The 14,559-nt window shown below is 44.3% G+C and overlaps 1 pseudogene across 1 annotated transcript; it reads left to right on the forward strand.

Moving 5' to 3' along the window:
• Positions 1 to 5,204: 5,204 nt before the first annotated feature.
• Positions 5,205 to 7,087, forward strand: LOC148872942 (NADPH-dependent aldehyde reductase-like protein, chloroplastic pseudogene; annotated as a pseudogene). The gene has a single exon (XR_016108170.1). The product of XR_016108170.1 is annotated as an NADPH-dependent aldehyde reductase-like protein, chloroplastic pseudogene (transcript).
• Positions 7,088 to 14,559: the final 7,472 nt, after the last annotated feature.

Below are 14,559 nucleotides of genomic sequence, written 5' to 3' on the forward strand. Positions count from 1 at the left end.
ACCGACAAGACAACGAACTGGTTAGGGGTCCGGTTTTTGGGTTGAACGGACGACCCGTTCTGACAAGAAAAATAAAAAATAAAAAAAAATGGTCAAAACCGTTGAACGGTTCAACTGCTCGGGTTAGTGGTTTGCTAACCAAATCAACATTTTTTTGGCAAAAATCCGATTTTGGGGAAAATCAGAACCGGTCAGCTATTTGGTTCCCAGTTTTTTCAGTTTGGTCCGGTTTTGAAAACCATGCAACTAATCTGAATTCGTTACTCCTGGCCTCCCTAATCTTCAAAGTTGATGCTGATGGTGCCTTGGATTCATTTAGGGCAAGGAGTTGGGCTTATCAGTAGAGATCACAAATGGAGAACTAATGGTGACCCGTGCCAGTGTTTGTAATTTGAACGTTTCTAAAGTTATAGAAGCCCTTATGTGTTCTGAAGGGCTACACAACGGGGGGTGCATGCAGGATTTAATTCAAACCCTCCACTACAACCAATAGGAGACCTTACCAACCAGTTGGTTAGCACCTTGCAAGCCCTTGTTAGGGGTGTCAATGGACCAGTTTTGGATTGGATCTCGTCCAAACCAAAATCAATTTGGATGGATCAACAAGATTGGGCCAGTCCAGACTTGATAATCCAAAGTATTTATTGGATTGGATTGAATTGGACCGGGTCTGTCCGTAATGAATTTATGTTGGATTGGGATGGATTGAGCCAATATCTGGCCAATTGATAGAAGATAAGAATATAGGTGTCAATGGATTGAGTTTGGGTTAGAATTAATCTAAATTAAAACAAATTTGAACAGACATTGAATTGGACCGGTCCAAAACAATTTAAAATATTCATTGGATTGGGTTAGGCCTGGTCCATTTTTAATGGACGTACGTTGAATTGGATCGGATTGGACCAAATCCAGTCCAATTGACACCCCTCGCTCTTGTGACTTGGGTATGTTATTTGTTTGATTTGAAGGAGATGTACAAAAGATTGTATACCTCATGTTCATGTTTTTTTTTTTTCTCGATAAAAAAGGAACCACCATAAACATCATGGGTACAATTGGATCCCCCTTTTACAACCACCCAAAAACATGCATCTAAATATGTAGGGGGATTGGTTCTATTAACAAAAGTATTTTTAAGCCTAGCTATTTTAGCAAGTTCATGACATGGCTTAACTACCTCCTTGTTTACATAGAGAAACTTTACATTTTCAAAAAGTAACAATAATTCAAATATATGATCATAAAGCACTTGAAGATCCCAAGTGATGTTCATGTTGGACTCTCCCTCTCTGCTCCCTTGGCGCCTTCATAATGTCAGTTAGCCCATTTTTGGGTATTGAATAAAAAAAGTTTGAAGATATGATGAGCTAAGTTGAAGATTAAAGGGATCAGTCCACCCCTAGGGTGAAGCTAAGATTTCTAGGGCTGGGCTGGGCTATCTGAGCGAATACGACAGTGATTTGGACATAAGGGGCCGGCCAACGTGAAACACATGCACACTGAATTTCAGTCGTGATAGGATCCCGAACAAGTGATGGTCCAGACGCTCTTTTCTCCAGCTCATCCCGACGCTCTTGATGACACTCTTGATAGGTTTATAGGTAGGGTCCAGTCCGATGTGCATGATTTCATCTCCCACCCCATCAATATTTTACATTGTTCCTAGCATCTTTCTTCTTATTATATACTAGCAAAGGGAGCCCTGTGTTGCAGGGCCTTGCTCATAAACTATCATGCTCGAGCTCAACTTGAATTAGAGACTTAAGCTCGAGCTCAAAATTGATTCGAGTCAAAAGCTCAAAAGTTCAAGCCCGGCTACCTTTGATTGCAGGTCTCTCAAGCAGTCGAGGTACCGAGCCAAGGTCTCCCTCAATTGTCGAGGTGCCAAACCGAGCTCTCCCTCAGCTACTGAAGTGTCAAGCTGAGGTCTCCCTTAATTGACAAGGTGTTGAGCTGAGGTCTCCCTCAATTGTCGAGGTGATGAGCTGAGGTCTCCCTCAATTGTCGAGGTGATGAGCCGAAATCTCCCTCAGTGATCGAGGTGCCAAGCCGATGTCTCCCTCAGTGGTCGAGATGTCGTCTAGCTCGAGCTTGATTCAAATTAGAGACTTGAGCTTGAGCTTAGAAGTTCGAGCTTGGCTAAGCTCGAACTTGATTACCTTTGATTGTAGTTCCCCTAACAATCGAGATGGCGAGTTGAGGTCTCCCTCAATTGGAGAGAAAGTGACATTCTTGTAATTTATAAGGAGAGAGAGATATATATATATATATATAACATTCTTGTAATTTGTAAGAAAAAGAGGAAGGAGAATTGGTAGGAGAGAGTGGCATTCTTTTAATTTGAAAGGAAAAAAAAAAAAAAAGAAAGAGAATTGGTAGAGAGTGGCATTCTTGTAATTTTTATGAAAAAATAACAAAAAATATTATTAGATTACGCCTTCTTGGATACACATTTCAGGTTAATATATTTACTAGCAAAAAAGGCAAAAGGCAAGGATATAAATTTGAATAATTCTTTATTGAATAATTGGGGGATTAAAAAAGAAAGAAAATATAATTTTCAATTAAAATTCGAACTTCAGCAATTTATACTAATTCTGTGCTATCTCATTCTTTGGAATAAATAACTCAATTTATTCATATTTAACCCCTTTAAACTTTAAAATACTAATAAATTTAGAGATAGCCCAATAATTAGATCATGCAACATGTCAAAGCATAGATGGTTGTTAAATGTGACCCAACATGTCACATGTCAAATGATTGGATTTATTAAATAAATAAATGTTTAGATAATATTTTATTAAATTTAATAAAATAAATAAATTATTGTACTGTCAAAAAGGAATATTGTTTTCCTATGAAGGCTGACTTTGCTCTTCGACAGCTGGAAACTAGCATAGAGACCCAACACCTTGCCCAACAACATCTCATCGCCTCTCTCCAAACCCTTGTTCCCGACCTCGTAAGTTCCCTCGACCTCTCCCTCAAGGTTGTCTCCTCCTTCAATGGCCACCAGTATACTCCATCCCCACCCCCTGATCCTTTCATCCACCCCGCTAAGCCCCTCCAACCTCGTCGTTGATCCATCGAGCCCAAACCCCCCACGGTGTCGAGGAATCATCAGAACTCTCCCCCAATCCGTCGCTTTGGTAGCGAGAAGTGGATGTCGAACGACGACAGTGAGAGCCTGTTGTCCGTTGTTCGACCGATGGTCGCGGATTGTCTTTTGCAGCGAGTGCCCTTTACGCCGATTGACACTTCTGCAATGCTTAGAAAGCTCGAAAACAACCAATTGGCGACGACGGCAGAGAAGTCAGCTTTGCTTGAACTAGGAGGGGAATTAAATCGTAGAGGAGGAGTTGGGGTTGGAGGTGGCGACGAAGATGGGAAAATAGTAGTGGTGGTGGAGGATGTAGACGCATCTCGAATGGCGCTGCAATGGTTTATCCATACTATTTTATTTAATTATTCACCTACTGTATATATAAACAATTGTATAGATTCAAATTCTTAAAAAATAAAAATTTTAAATTTTTTTTTCAATTTTTATAAATAAGCTTTTAATGGCTTTGGCCTATCCACGGCCTAGCTTGGCCCACAGATCAACCCAGCCTGTGGCACGTCATGGGTTCGTACGGGCTCGGACCATTAACTGTGTCGGATTCACCTCCAAAATATCTCAAAATATTTACCATATTTTATCTCTTACCCCGTTACAGGACAGTTGCATGCATGTATCATTTTGGTTTTTACATTTTTTGTTTATTACAATAATATTATTTTATTTGAATTTCACTAATACATTTATATTTGAATTAAGAAATTAAAATATTTAGTAATAATACTATTATTAAGCAATAATAATAAAAATAATTTGGGGTTAGCTATTGAAGTTTGAGAGTGAAGAATTTATGCCACTACCGACCAAACATATATGCTTTGTAGTGGTGGATCCGGTCTAAACCGGTCAGACCAACCCGATGCTGAAAAAAATTTACTGATTGGTTCGTGATACGAATCGTACGCACATCAACGGGTAAAGCTAAGAATCGGTCCATTGGTGTTGGACTATGCATGATAATTCGTACACCAAGAAAGAAAAAAAAACGAGCCGTGGATCAAATGAGATAAGTCTAGAATAGCCCATTCAAAAAGGAGATGGTCGTGTACGGAGAAGCTAGCCCAGTGTCAAAATTAATGGAGTCCAAAGGCACTGGATTATTAGAGTGGGAAGGAAGTTTTTTGGAGCGTACGTGTCGAACGCGGCTGTTGAACGGGGTGCCCCCGTTCGTCGTGACATGAGGTTCAGCTGGCAGAGAGGGAACGCAACGCAGGGAGCCCGGCCGCTGAAGACGTCAAGGTTCCCCCGCCCAAAGTAAGAGTGGCCGTGTTCCATGATCCCCCACTTCACTTCTGGAGATCCGGCGTGAGAAAGGTTCCCGTCTTTACGTACAGCGTGTATACGCACTTACCGCCAAATTAACGCGTAGATGAAAAAACGATCCGGCGGCGAACGACGTCAATGGAAATTAAGGTTAGAAATGAGACCGTAAAAGCACGGCGGTTGTGATCTTACCGATTTGAATATCACCTGCGCGACGGACAGGAATAAGGCGAGGAACGTTGTTGGATTTTAATTTCAAGATTAAATTCAATGGGTTTGATCGGTCAGTTACATGACTAATTGCACCTGTACATTAATCATTTTTTTTCTTACAAAATTCAGTTTTGAAATTGTCCCATATTTAAAAATTATAAATTTTGTTTAGTATTTCAATAGGAATTGATTTATGCTCTTCGAGAGTATGGGGATTGATACCATGCAACGCATGCGTATGTGTGTGCGGTACAATAAGGTGCTTGTACTTCGTGTATATTCGCATAGTTCACGATTGGTGGTTTTGATTTTAGTGCATTGTTGATCGTTGATCATCATTGATAAAATCAATTGTCATGATTCAATTGGGTATGATCAAGAGGCACAATTCAAAGTTAACAATCACTAACTATTAACTATTTTTTAAACAGTCATAATATTTAAAATTATAACTATTCAATGTACCTTCTCTAAATCAATACCTACGTTTTCTTTTTACCTCTTTACAAATTATTTAAAGAAAATGAATCAGATTTTAAAATATATAATTTCAAAATTCACTCTTTCTCTCTCTCAATTTAATTTAGCCCAGTCTTACAAAAGATTTTTTTAAAGATTCTTCAATTTTATTAATTATAAATTCTTATTCCATACTATTATATCCTTTAAACAAATTTACCTTTAACCCAACAATAAATTCAATAAAATTAAATGGGGAAAATAACGTTTTAAAGAAATTGTCTTCCGCGTCGTAACTTATCCAACAAAGGTGTGTGTGCGCGGAAGAGAAGATATTATCTCGTCAATTCAGTCTGGTGTCCATTTGTGAGAAGCAGATCCCGTCACGAGCATACAGTGTATTTATAATGGTGGGATCGAGAACCATTTTAAATTACGAAATTATCCATCACATGTCGACCACAAGGTGCTCAAAATGACAAACGTATCGCGCACTTGAAGTGACCGTACACCTCCAAATAGCAGAATATAGATTTTTCCAGGGATCCCCTCAATCGATTAACGAGAGAGAGAGAGACAGAGGCGGTGTTGATTGAACTCAATCAAGTCGTCACTAATGGGTGCTGGGGAAGGGGAAAGCGGCAGCAGCGTTGCACATGCAGCTCCACTGAGACGCCCTCTTGAAGGCCGGGTGGCAATAGTCACTGGTGCGTCCGGCGGAATCGGCCGCGCAATCGCCCTCCACCTTGCCTCTCTCGGCGCCAACATCGTCCTCAACTACGTCGGCATTTCCACCCAACCCCAAGCCCATCTCCTTGCCCACGACATCAACTCTTCGTCGTCCCCTTCTTCCTCTCACCCTCGACGAGCACGAGCCATTCCAGTCGAAGCCAACATCTCCGATCCTGCCCAAGTAAAATGCCTCTTCGATCAGGCCGAGCAAGCATTCGGCGCACAACCCCATATCCTCGTCAACTCAGCTGGGGTGAGCGACCCCAAATATCCAACCATAGCAAATACCACGTTGGACAACTTCGACAGGATCTTCAGCATCAACGCTCGAGGAGCGTTCTTGTGCTGTAGAGAGGCGGCAAATCGGTTGAAACGTGGAGGTGGAGGGCGGATCATATTGATTTCGTCGTCGCAGGTGGGTGGGCTCAAGCCGGGGTATGGAGCTTACGCGGCATCCAAAGCGGCGGTGGAGTCGATGGTAATGATACTGGCGAAGGAGCTCAAGGGGACGGGGATCACTGCCAACTGTGTGGCGCCGGGACCCATAGCGACTGATATGTTCTTTGCTGGCAAGGGAGAGGAGCAAGTGAACAAGGTGATTGAGGTGTGTCCACTGGGTCGACTGGGTGAGACCACAGACGTGGCTCCGCTTGTTGGGTTCTTGGCCACTGATGCCGGCGAGTGGGTTAATGGGCAGGCAATTCGCGTTAATGGTGGCTATGTCTGACCACTACTGTCTCTGAAACCATGCTCCCTTAATTTAACTTAATTCCTTGGGAGCTTGAGTGTTGTTGCTCCATAGCTATTTAATCTGTTTCCTTTTTTCTTCTTGATTCTAGTTGTTTTCACTTTTCAGTCGCTCGACGGGTTTGTTATAAATGTATTTGAATGAGGGAGAGAGAGAGATTGTGTTCGAGAGAGAAAAAGAAAATGGAAGAAGAAGAGGTTGAACTACTACTGGTTTACCCCACACCCATGCATGAGAAGCGTACAAATCATGCTCAGAGAGATATTTGATGACAGAGACATATGCACTCAGACGGCAGATCCAGAGTCCCTTTCGAGAGTCCCTTTTACACAATTACGCGTCTGTGTTCTTAGCAGATCCGGAGTCCTCCCAAACTGCCAAGGCTCTCTGAGTTGTATTCCTTTCCAGAGCATTGGATATTGATAGGCACCTCTAACAATGGGAACTTGCTTCATCACTCCCCTTTGCAAAGTTAAAATTTTCTTTACCATAGTCTGTCATAGGTGTCCAAAATGAAAATAAAGAGATGCTTGTTTGTTGATTAACCATTATTGTCATTGTACCTTGTGCCATGCTAAAAGGTTTAATCTTTACATGGTCTTGCTACCACTCAATTACAAAGAGTAAATTAAAGATTTTGTGGAACCGACAAAAGCAAATATTAAAATGTTTAAAATGGTGAAAAATCAATCATGTTATTGGCATTTCCCCTTTACCCCACGCATGATACATGTGATGACACTAAGGCATGTTGAAGGTACAGTAGAAGTAGAAGGTGCTTGATGGTGTGGTAAATGAGTCATTTGTAGCATTCTCCTCCCACTCAATTAGATCTATATCCTCAAAGATCGGCTTCGGCTCTCTTGCTGCTCGAGTTAACCGAGTGCAACGAGGTAAATTCACTTTTAAGTTTCAAATACAGGTCAAACCTCAAAGAGGGTAAGCCGAGGCTGAGGCCAAAGACTGTAGGTCGAGGCGAGGTGCTCCTTTCTGAGTACGATAGAAGTTGAAGATTGTAGATAGTTGTCCCGGTAAGGAGCTTCCTGGAGAAACAAGGTAATACAAAACAATAGATGTCAGAGACCCCGAGTGGAGACCCGAGGGGAAGCTCCAACGCTCAAATTAGTACAAGGTGTAAGGTAGGAGAAAGTGTAGACAAGGTCTCGATGGAAGTCCTCGGGTGCATTGGGTCCCTAAGAGTAAATGTCAAGAAAGTGAGGTAAGTGTTGGAAGTAAATGAGAGTGTTGTATCAAAATTCTATTCTGCGATCTGGATCATTTGTCAAGGGAGAATTACCTCATATCTATACTTGAGCGAGTTAGAGGTAGGTGGAGAAAAGGATTAAAGTATCGGTATCGGGTATCATATCAAACAATTCGGATACAGATACATATACAAATACGCTTGGGAAACACATGGATACGAACGAAAAATATGAAAATGTTTGGATACGCTAAGGAAATGCATATAAATTCAATAATTATATTAATAACTTGACAAAATAACTATAAATAATGTATAAGTACATAGGAATTGTATATTTTAATGGTATATATGAAGAAATATACTATTATTGATATAACAAGAAGCATAGATATTATATAAATTTATTGATAATGCATCAATTTTTATCTTTCTTAAAATCCAAGGCACAAAAATTACGCAAACATTATATTTGGATTATTATATCAATTATTTATTTTACTATTTCAAATTTAAGCATTAACAAAAAAAGCAACCAAAAATAAATTTGTAAATGTTCAGTAAATAATATTTTTAATTTTATTAACAATAAATATGTTTATATAAAATGTAAATGAAATTTTGAAGATTCATATCATATGAAAATTCATAAATTTTAATTACAAAAATAATTATTCATTATTAATATTTTTATTTTTAGGAATTTTTTAAAATAAAAATTTAATTTTTATTTAAATGTACTTTAGTGGATTTGATAGATTAAATTTATATTATATTCTCAAATATTTTGTAGATAATATTTTATTTCTGTAATAATAAATACATTTTTATTTAATGAAAATTGAAATATTAATTAATAATTTATAAAATCATTTTTCTATTAATAATATTTTTATTTGTATAAATATATTGGAATTAAAAATCATTTATCTATATGTGGGTTTAATAATTATTTATTTTATTGATTTATAAAATAATAATTTTGAATATTATTCTCGTTAATTTGACTTGGAGTTATTGAACGTTTTTTTTTTGGTAAATGAGTTATTGAATAATGCGTAGATTAAATATAATATATTAATTGTAATATAATTTATTTTACTTATTATCACGAAATGGAAGTTGGCCCGATGGTTAATATCCTTGCTTTCTTGGACGTTGCATGACTTAGGTATGAGGGATCGAATCCTGTTAAGACCATTTTTTCTAGCAAAAGCGATGAAGTTTCTATGCGATACGTGATGAAGGAAGATTTGGCCCGACCTCATAGTTACGCGACACGTGGCAAAGACGACAGATCGGCACAAAAGTACGCCTAAGGCGCAAGCACTAAGGGGAGGATCTAGCAGCGGACCGAACTCCCCTACCAGCAGTTCGAACTCCCTACTAGGAGCCCAAACTCTCCCTTAGGCCCCAAGCCACTCAAGGGACAGAAACCCGAACTAGCCTGCCTTATAGCAGTTCGGGACACACCTCGCCGAACTGGCCTACCTTATAGCAGTTCGAGACACACCTCGCCGAACTGGCCTACCTTATAGCAGTTCGGGACACACCTCGCCAAACTGGCCTGCCTTATAGCAGTTCGGGACACACGTCACCGAACTGGCCTGCCTTGTAGCAGCTCAGGACTCACCTCACCAACCTGGCCTGCAATATGGCAGTACAAGACATACCTCCGAACTCAAGACTTCACCTCACTCACCACTCCAAGACTTCGCCTCCAGGACGCCAAACTGTACCACGCCTAACACCAAGGAAGTTCGTACCCAGGGGCAGCGCACTTGACTGACTTGGGATCTAACGCTTGACGGCCGCACTTCAAACGGACACCTGCCACTGCCACCTGACACCGCCATCTCCAGTAACAGAGACGGCTCCGACAAGGAGCAGTGGCGGTTCTGTCCTAGCAGAAAGGATGACACCCAAATTGGTAGAAACAGAGATAATCATACCCGACCTGACAGAGGCCTCGGAGTGAGTGCGCGAAGTGGTTATAAAAGGCCCCCTACCCCCAACAACGAGGTATGTGAACTCTGCGCCATCTGGTCTTTACTTTGCCTTTGAGAAAATACTAACTTGAGCTTCAGAGTTATCTCGCCGGGTTCCCCTCGGAGTTCCCTCATCTTCTCCGTTTTAGGATCCCCGTTGCTCCAGTCAAAGGCAGAATCGTTGACAGCTAAGACCGGCCGGATTGCGCTCAATCAATTGGCGCCGTCTGTGGGAAAGCTTCTAAAAGCCTCCCTCTAAATCTCTCTTACCTCTCTTACCTACCCTTCTTTCAAAAACTCCAACACCCATGGCCTCCTCCAACAATGCTGGACGTCGAACAGAAACTGCCACCACCGGAGAGCAACTCCAAGTTCCCGTGGTGTGCATTGGGCAGTTCACCATCCCTCTTACAGTGGATGGGATCCCCAGTTTGAATGTGCCACAAGCAGTGGTGCCCCTGAACCCTCCTTCGTTGAACATCCCTCTTCCACTCCCTATTGAAACAAACTTCGTTGAACCAACTGCTGTCCCACTGGCAACCCGCCAGAACCAGCTGGGCGACCTAATGCAATGCATGCGGGCAATGCAAACCCAAATGCAACAATTCCAGCAGTTCCCTTAGCTACCCTTAAACCAGTCACTGCTCCCCCCCCCCCCCCGGCACCCTGCTTCAAAGCCAGTTAGGGCCTCCCCTCAAGGTGGACGACCTCACCGAGGAGAAGCTTCCCAACCCCAGAACCCCCCTAATAGCCAGGCCTCATCCCCAGGCCGAAAGCAAAGAAAAATCACCCCTGCCTGGCAGCTCGCAGGTGGGTCAAGAACCTCGCCCACGAAGTCACCTCGGGGCTCCAAGCCCGAGTTCCCACTCATGGAGAACCGGTTCAGCGTCCTAGCAACAGGCCAACATTCCGGGCCCATCGAGCTCGACAACACGGAGGCCAGCTGCGCCAGCACCAGACCCGCTCAAAGAAGACACCGGCGAAGTCGCCAAACTGCTGCCCGTGTCCTACCCGAGCTCAGAGGCAAGGAAGTGACTAGTTCGGACGAGGTAAAAACTGTCCCAATTCTCTCAGTTCCTTCCCCCCTTTCATCAGAACTTCTGGCAGTCCCCATGCCCAGAGACTTCAAACTTCCATCTCTGGACAAGTATGATGGGTCCTTTGACCCCAACGACCACGTCGACGCATTCCAGTCACAAATGCACCTCGCTTGGGCCAGTGAGTCGTGCATGTGCGTGGCCTTCACCACCACCTTCAGGGGGGTGGCCCGCACCTGAACCTATCTTCTGGGTCAATAAGAAGTTGGGCCCAATTCATGCAGATCTTCACCGCACACTTTGTTACCAGCAAGCGGTGCCCCTGAACCGAGGAAAGTATCTTCGGGGTAATCCAGAGGGAAGGAGAATCCATTTGGAGTTACATCAAGCGGTTCAATGAAGCATGCTTGTAGATACCACGGTTAGACCCTGCAGTACAGCTCGCAGCGGCCAAAAGAGGGGTAACGCACAAAGAATTCAAATGGCACATGGTGGCCAGCCATCCAACAACCATGGCCGATTTCCTCAAGCTCGCGGACAAGTTCATGAGAACAGAGGAAGAAATCACCCAAAGAACCGAAGGAGGGGTCGAGAAAAGAAAAAGAGAAGGCGAGCCCTCCAACCCAGGCGATAGAAGAAGCCAGGCCCGAGAGGCAAAGCCAAGCCAGCCGTCCCAAGCTCCCTTAGCAATTCGGACGGATTACACGCCGTTGAACACAAGGCGGACCAAGATCATGATGACGATCAAGGACGCCCCCTACATAAAGTGGCCACCTCGCCTAAAGAGTAATCCAAACGAGAGAAATAAAAATCTATACTGTAGTTTTCATAAAGTTCACAGTCATAGTACCGAACAATGTAACAATCTCCGGGACGAGATAGAGGGACTCATCTGTCGCGGATACTTGAGAAATTTTGTACATAGTGACAATAATAATAAAGCAGGTCGACAAGGGGAGCACGGAAATGATGCCCCCGAGTCCAACAGCAGACCAGGCAAAGCCTTGCAGCGACCTCCCCCAGAAGAGAGGCAAGTTCGGGGAACCATCCACGTGATAGTGGGCGGTTCGGTAGTAGCAGGTTGCATTTCGGCACCAGCATGGACGTCAGTTCGCGAGGTAGCCTGAGAGGAGCAAAACCCTCCAAAGAGGCCGAAGACGGAAGAACCGATCCTTTTCACAGAAGACGACGCGCGAGGTGTTCACTATTCCCATGATGACGCGCTCGTCATAAAGCTAAGGATCAGCGACTTCGAGGTCCGACGTGTACTTGTGGACTCAGGTAGTTCGATGGACATCCTCTTCAAATCGGCGTTCGACCAACTACAGTTGCAGAGAAGCGAGTTGAAGCCCGCGCACACTCCTCAGGTGGGCTTCAGCGGAGAGGAAGTCAGGCCCCTGGGGAAGATAACAGTACCTGTGGAAGTCGGCACATGGCCTTGCGTAGTAAGACTCAACCACGATTTCCTGGTGGTCGCAACCCCCTCCCCATACAACGCCATAATAGGGCGGCCAATTACGCATATTCTGCGGGCAGTGGTCTCCACCTACTATCTGGCAATGAAGTTCCCCACGGACTTCGGTGTGGGGGTAGCGCGGGGCGACCAGCTTAAGTCCCGTAAATGCCATGTTGCCGCCCTAAAGGGAAAGATCAAGGCAGCCGGCGACCTCGAATTGGAGCAGCCTGCGGAGCAGGGCGAGGAGCGAGCTTCGCCCACTGAAAAAATAGTCACGGTCCCAACCTCGGCTACAGATCTGGCGTGAACGCTACAGATCGGTGCTTTCGTCACGGAGCCTCTACGAACTGAATTGGTGAGTTTCCTACTTCAAAATTTAGATATTTTTGCATGGTCCACGGCGGATATGCCCGGTATTGACCCTGGCCTTATAACTCTCAAACTTATCACGGACCCTGTAGTCAAACCCATTAGATAGAAGAAACGCAACTTAGCCCCGGAGCGCTGGAGGGCGGTCAACGAGGAAGTCAAAAAGCTCATCGCAGTGGACTTCATAAGGGAAGTTCATTAGCCGAGCTGGGTAGCCAACCTAGTGCTGGTGAAAAAAACAAACAGCAAGTGGCGCATGTGCATCGACTACACCGACCTGAACCGAGCTTGCCCAAAAGACTGCTTCCCCCTGCCCCGAATTGACCACCTAGTGGACGCGACCTCAGGACATGAGCTGCTAAGCTTCCTAGACGCCTACTCAGGCTACAACCAAATCAAGATGGTCCTGTCCGACGAGGAAAAAACCAACTTCATAACCGAGTTCGGCCTGTACTGTTACAAGGTCATGCCCTTCGGACTAAAGAATGCTGGGGCAACCTTCCAAAGACTTGTAAATATGCTTTTTCGGCCCTTAATTGGCACGAAAATAGAATGTTATGTAGACGACATGGTCGTCAAAACACAATTCTCATAGGAATTAATAAAAGACTTAGATTCTGTCTTCCAAATTTTGCGTCAATATAGAATGAGACTGAACCCAAACAAGTGTGTCTTTGGTGTCACCTCGGGTAAGTTCCTAGGCTACATTGTCAATCGACGCGGTATGAGGCCAACCCTGACAAAATAAAGGCCACCTTAGATATGAGACCACCTCAAAAAGTAATCAAAGACCACCATAGAAACGGTCGCATAGCCGCTCTAAGTCGCTTCATGTCCAAATCAGTAGACCGCTGCCTACCTTTCTTTAAGGTAATCAAAGGCAAAGGGTTCGAATGGGCCCGAGATTGCCAGCTCGTGTTCGACGAGTTAAAAACCTACCTCGCCACTGTACCAACCTTAGCCAGACCCGAGGAGGGCAAGGTCTTAGAGTTGTACCTCTCGGCGAGCGACGAGGTGGTCAGTTCGGTACTAGTAAAGGAAGTAGATCGGGCACAGCGGCCCGTCTATTATGTTCGTAAAATTCTGCAGGGAGCAGAAACGAGATACCCACAGATAGAAAAAGTAGCGTGCGCACTAGTAATTTCAGTTCGAAAACTCCGCCCTTATTTCCAGGCTCACACCGTCATCGTCTTGACTGACAAACCTCTGAGACAAGTCTTGCTCAAGCCCGAGGTTTCCAGTCGGTTGACGAAGTGGGCCATCGAGCTCAGCGAGTATGACCTCCAGTACAAACCACGGACTGCCTTTAAGGCCCAAGCCTTGGCAGATTTCATCGTCGAGTGCACATTCAGCCTCGAAGTCCCTGAGCAGGTTGAGCCCGAGATCCCCAGTTCGGGTGAACCCGGAGCTCCCCAGTTGATAGAGTCTGAACCCCATGAAGTAGCAGCTAGTGTGGCATCTCTCCTGGTCAGGCCAAGCGCGAAGTGGGATGAGGAGCCATGGATCCTTCACGTAGATGGCTCCTTGAACCAACAGGGCAGCGGGGTAGGAATAGTCTTATGCGGCCCGTGTGGCACAAAATTGGAATATGCACTATGCTTTGAGTTAGCGGCATCCAACAACGAGGCAGAGTATGAAGCACTGATAGCCGGGCTGAACCTAGCGCAAAAGGTAAAAGCCAAGCACATTGTCGTCTGCAGCGATTCCCAGCTCGTGGTCAACCAAGTTACGGGCGAGTATGAAGCACGCGAGCTCTTCATGATTGCATACTTAGCGAAAGTAAAGGAGTCCCTGCTCAACTTCCAGTCGCACTTCATCAGGCAAATCCCTAGGTCAGAGAACACTGAGGTCGATGCTCTGTCCCGGTTAGCCAGCACGAGTCACAACACCATGAGAACCGTGTACATAGAGGACTTACCTCGGCCTAGCATTCTCGGTGGGGCAGAGGAGGTCACTCCTGTCC

This window comes from Nelumbo lutea, chromosome 2 (genome assembly GCF_056320005.1).
Source record: "Nelumbo lutea isolate HS-2025 chromosome 2, American lotus-T2T, whole genome shotgun sequence".
NCBI classification, from domain to species: Eukaryota; Viridiplantae; Streptophyta; class Magnoliopsida; order Proteales; family Nelumbonaceae; genus Nelumbo; species Nelumbo lutea.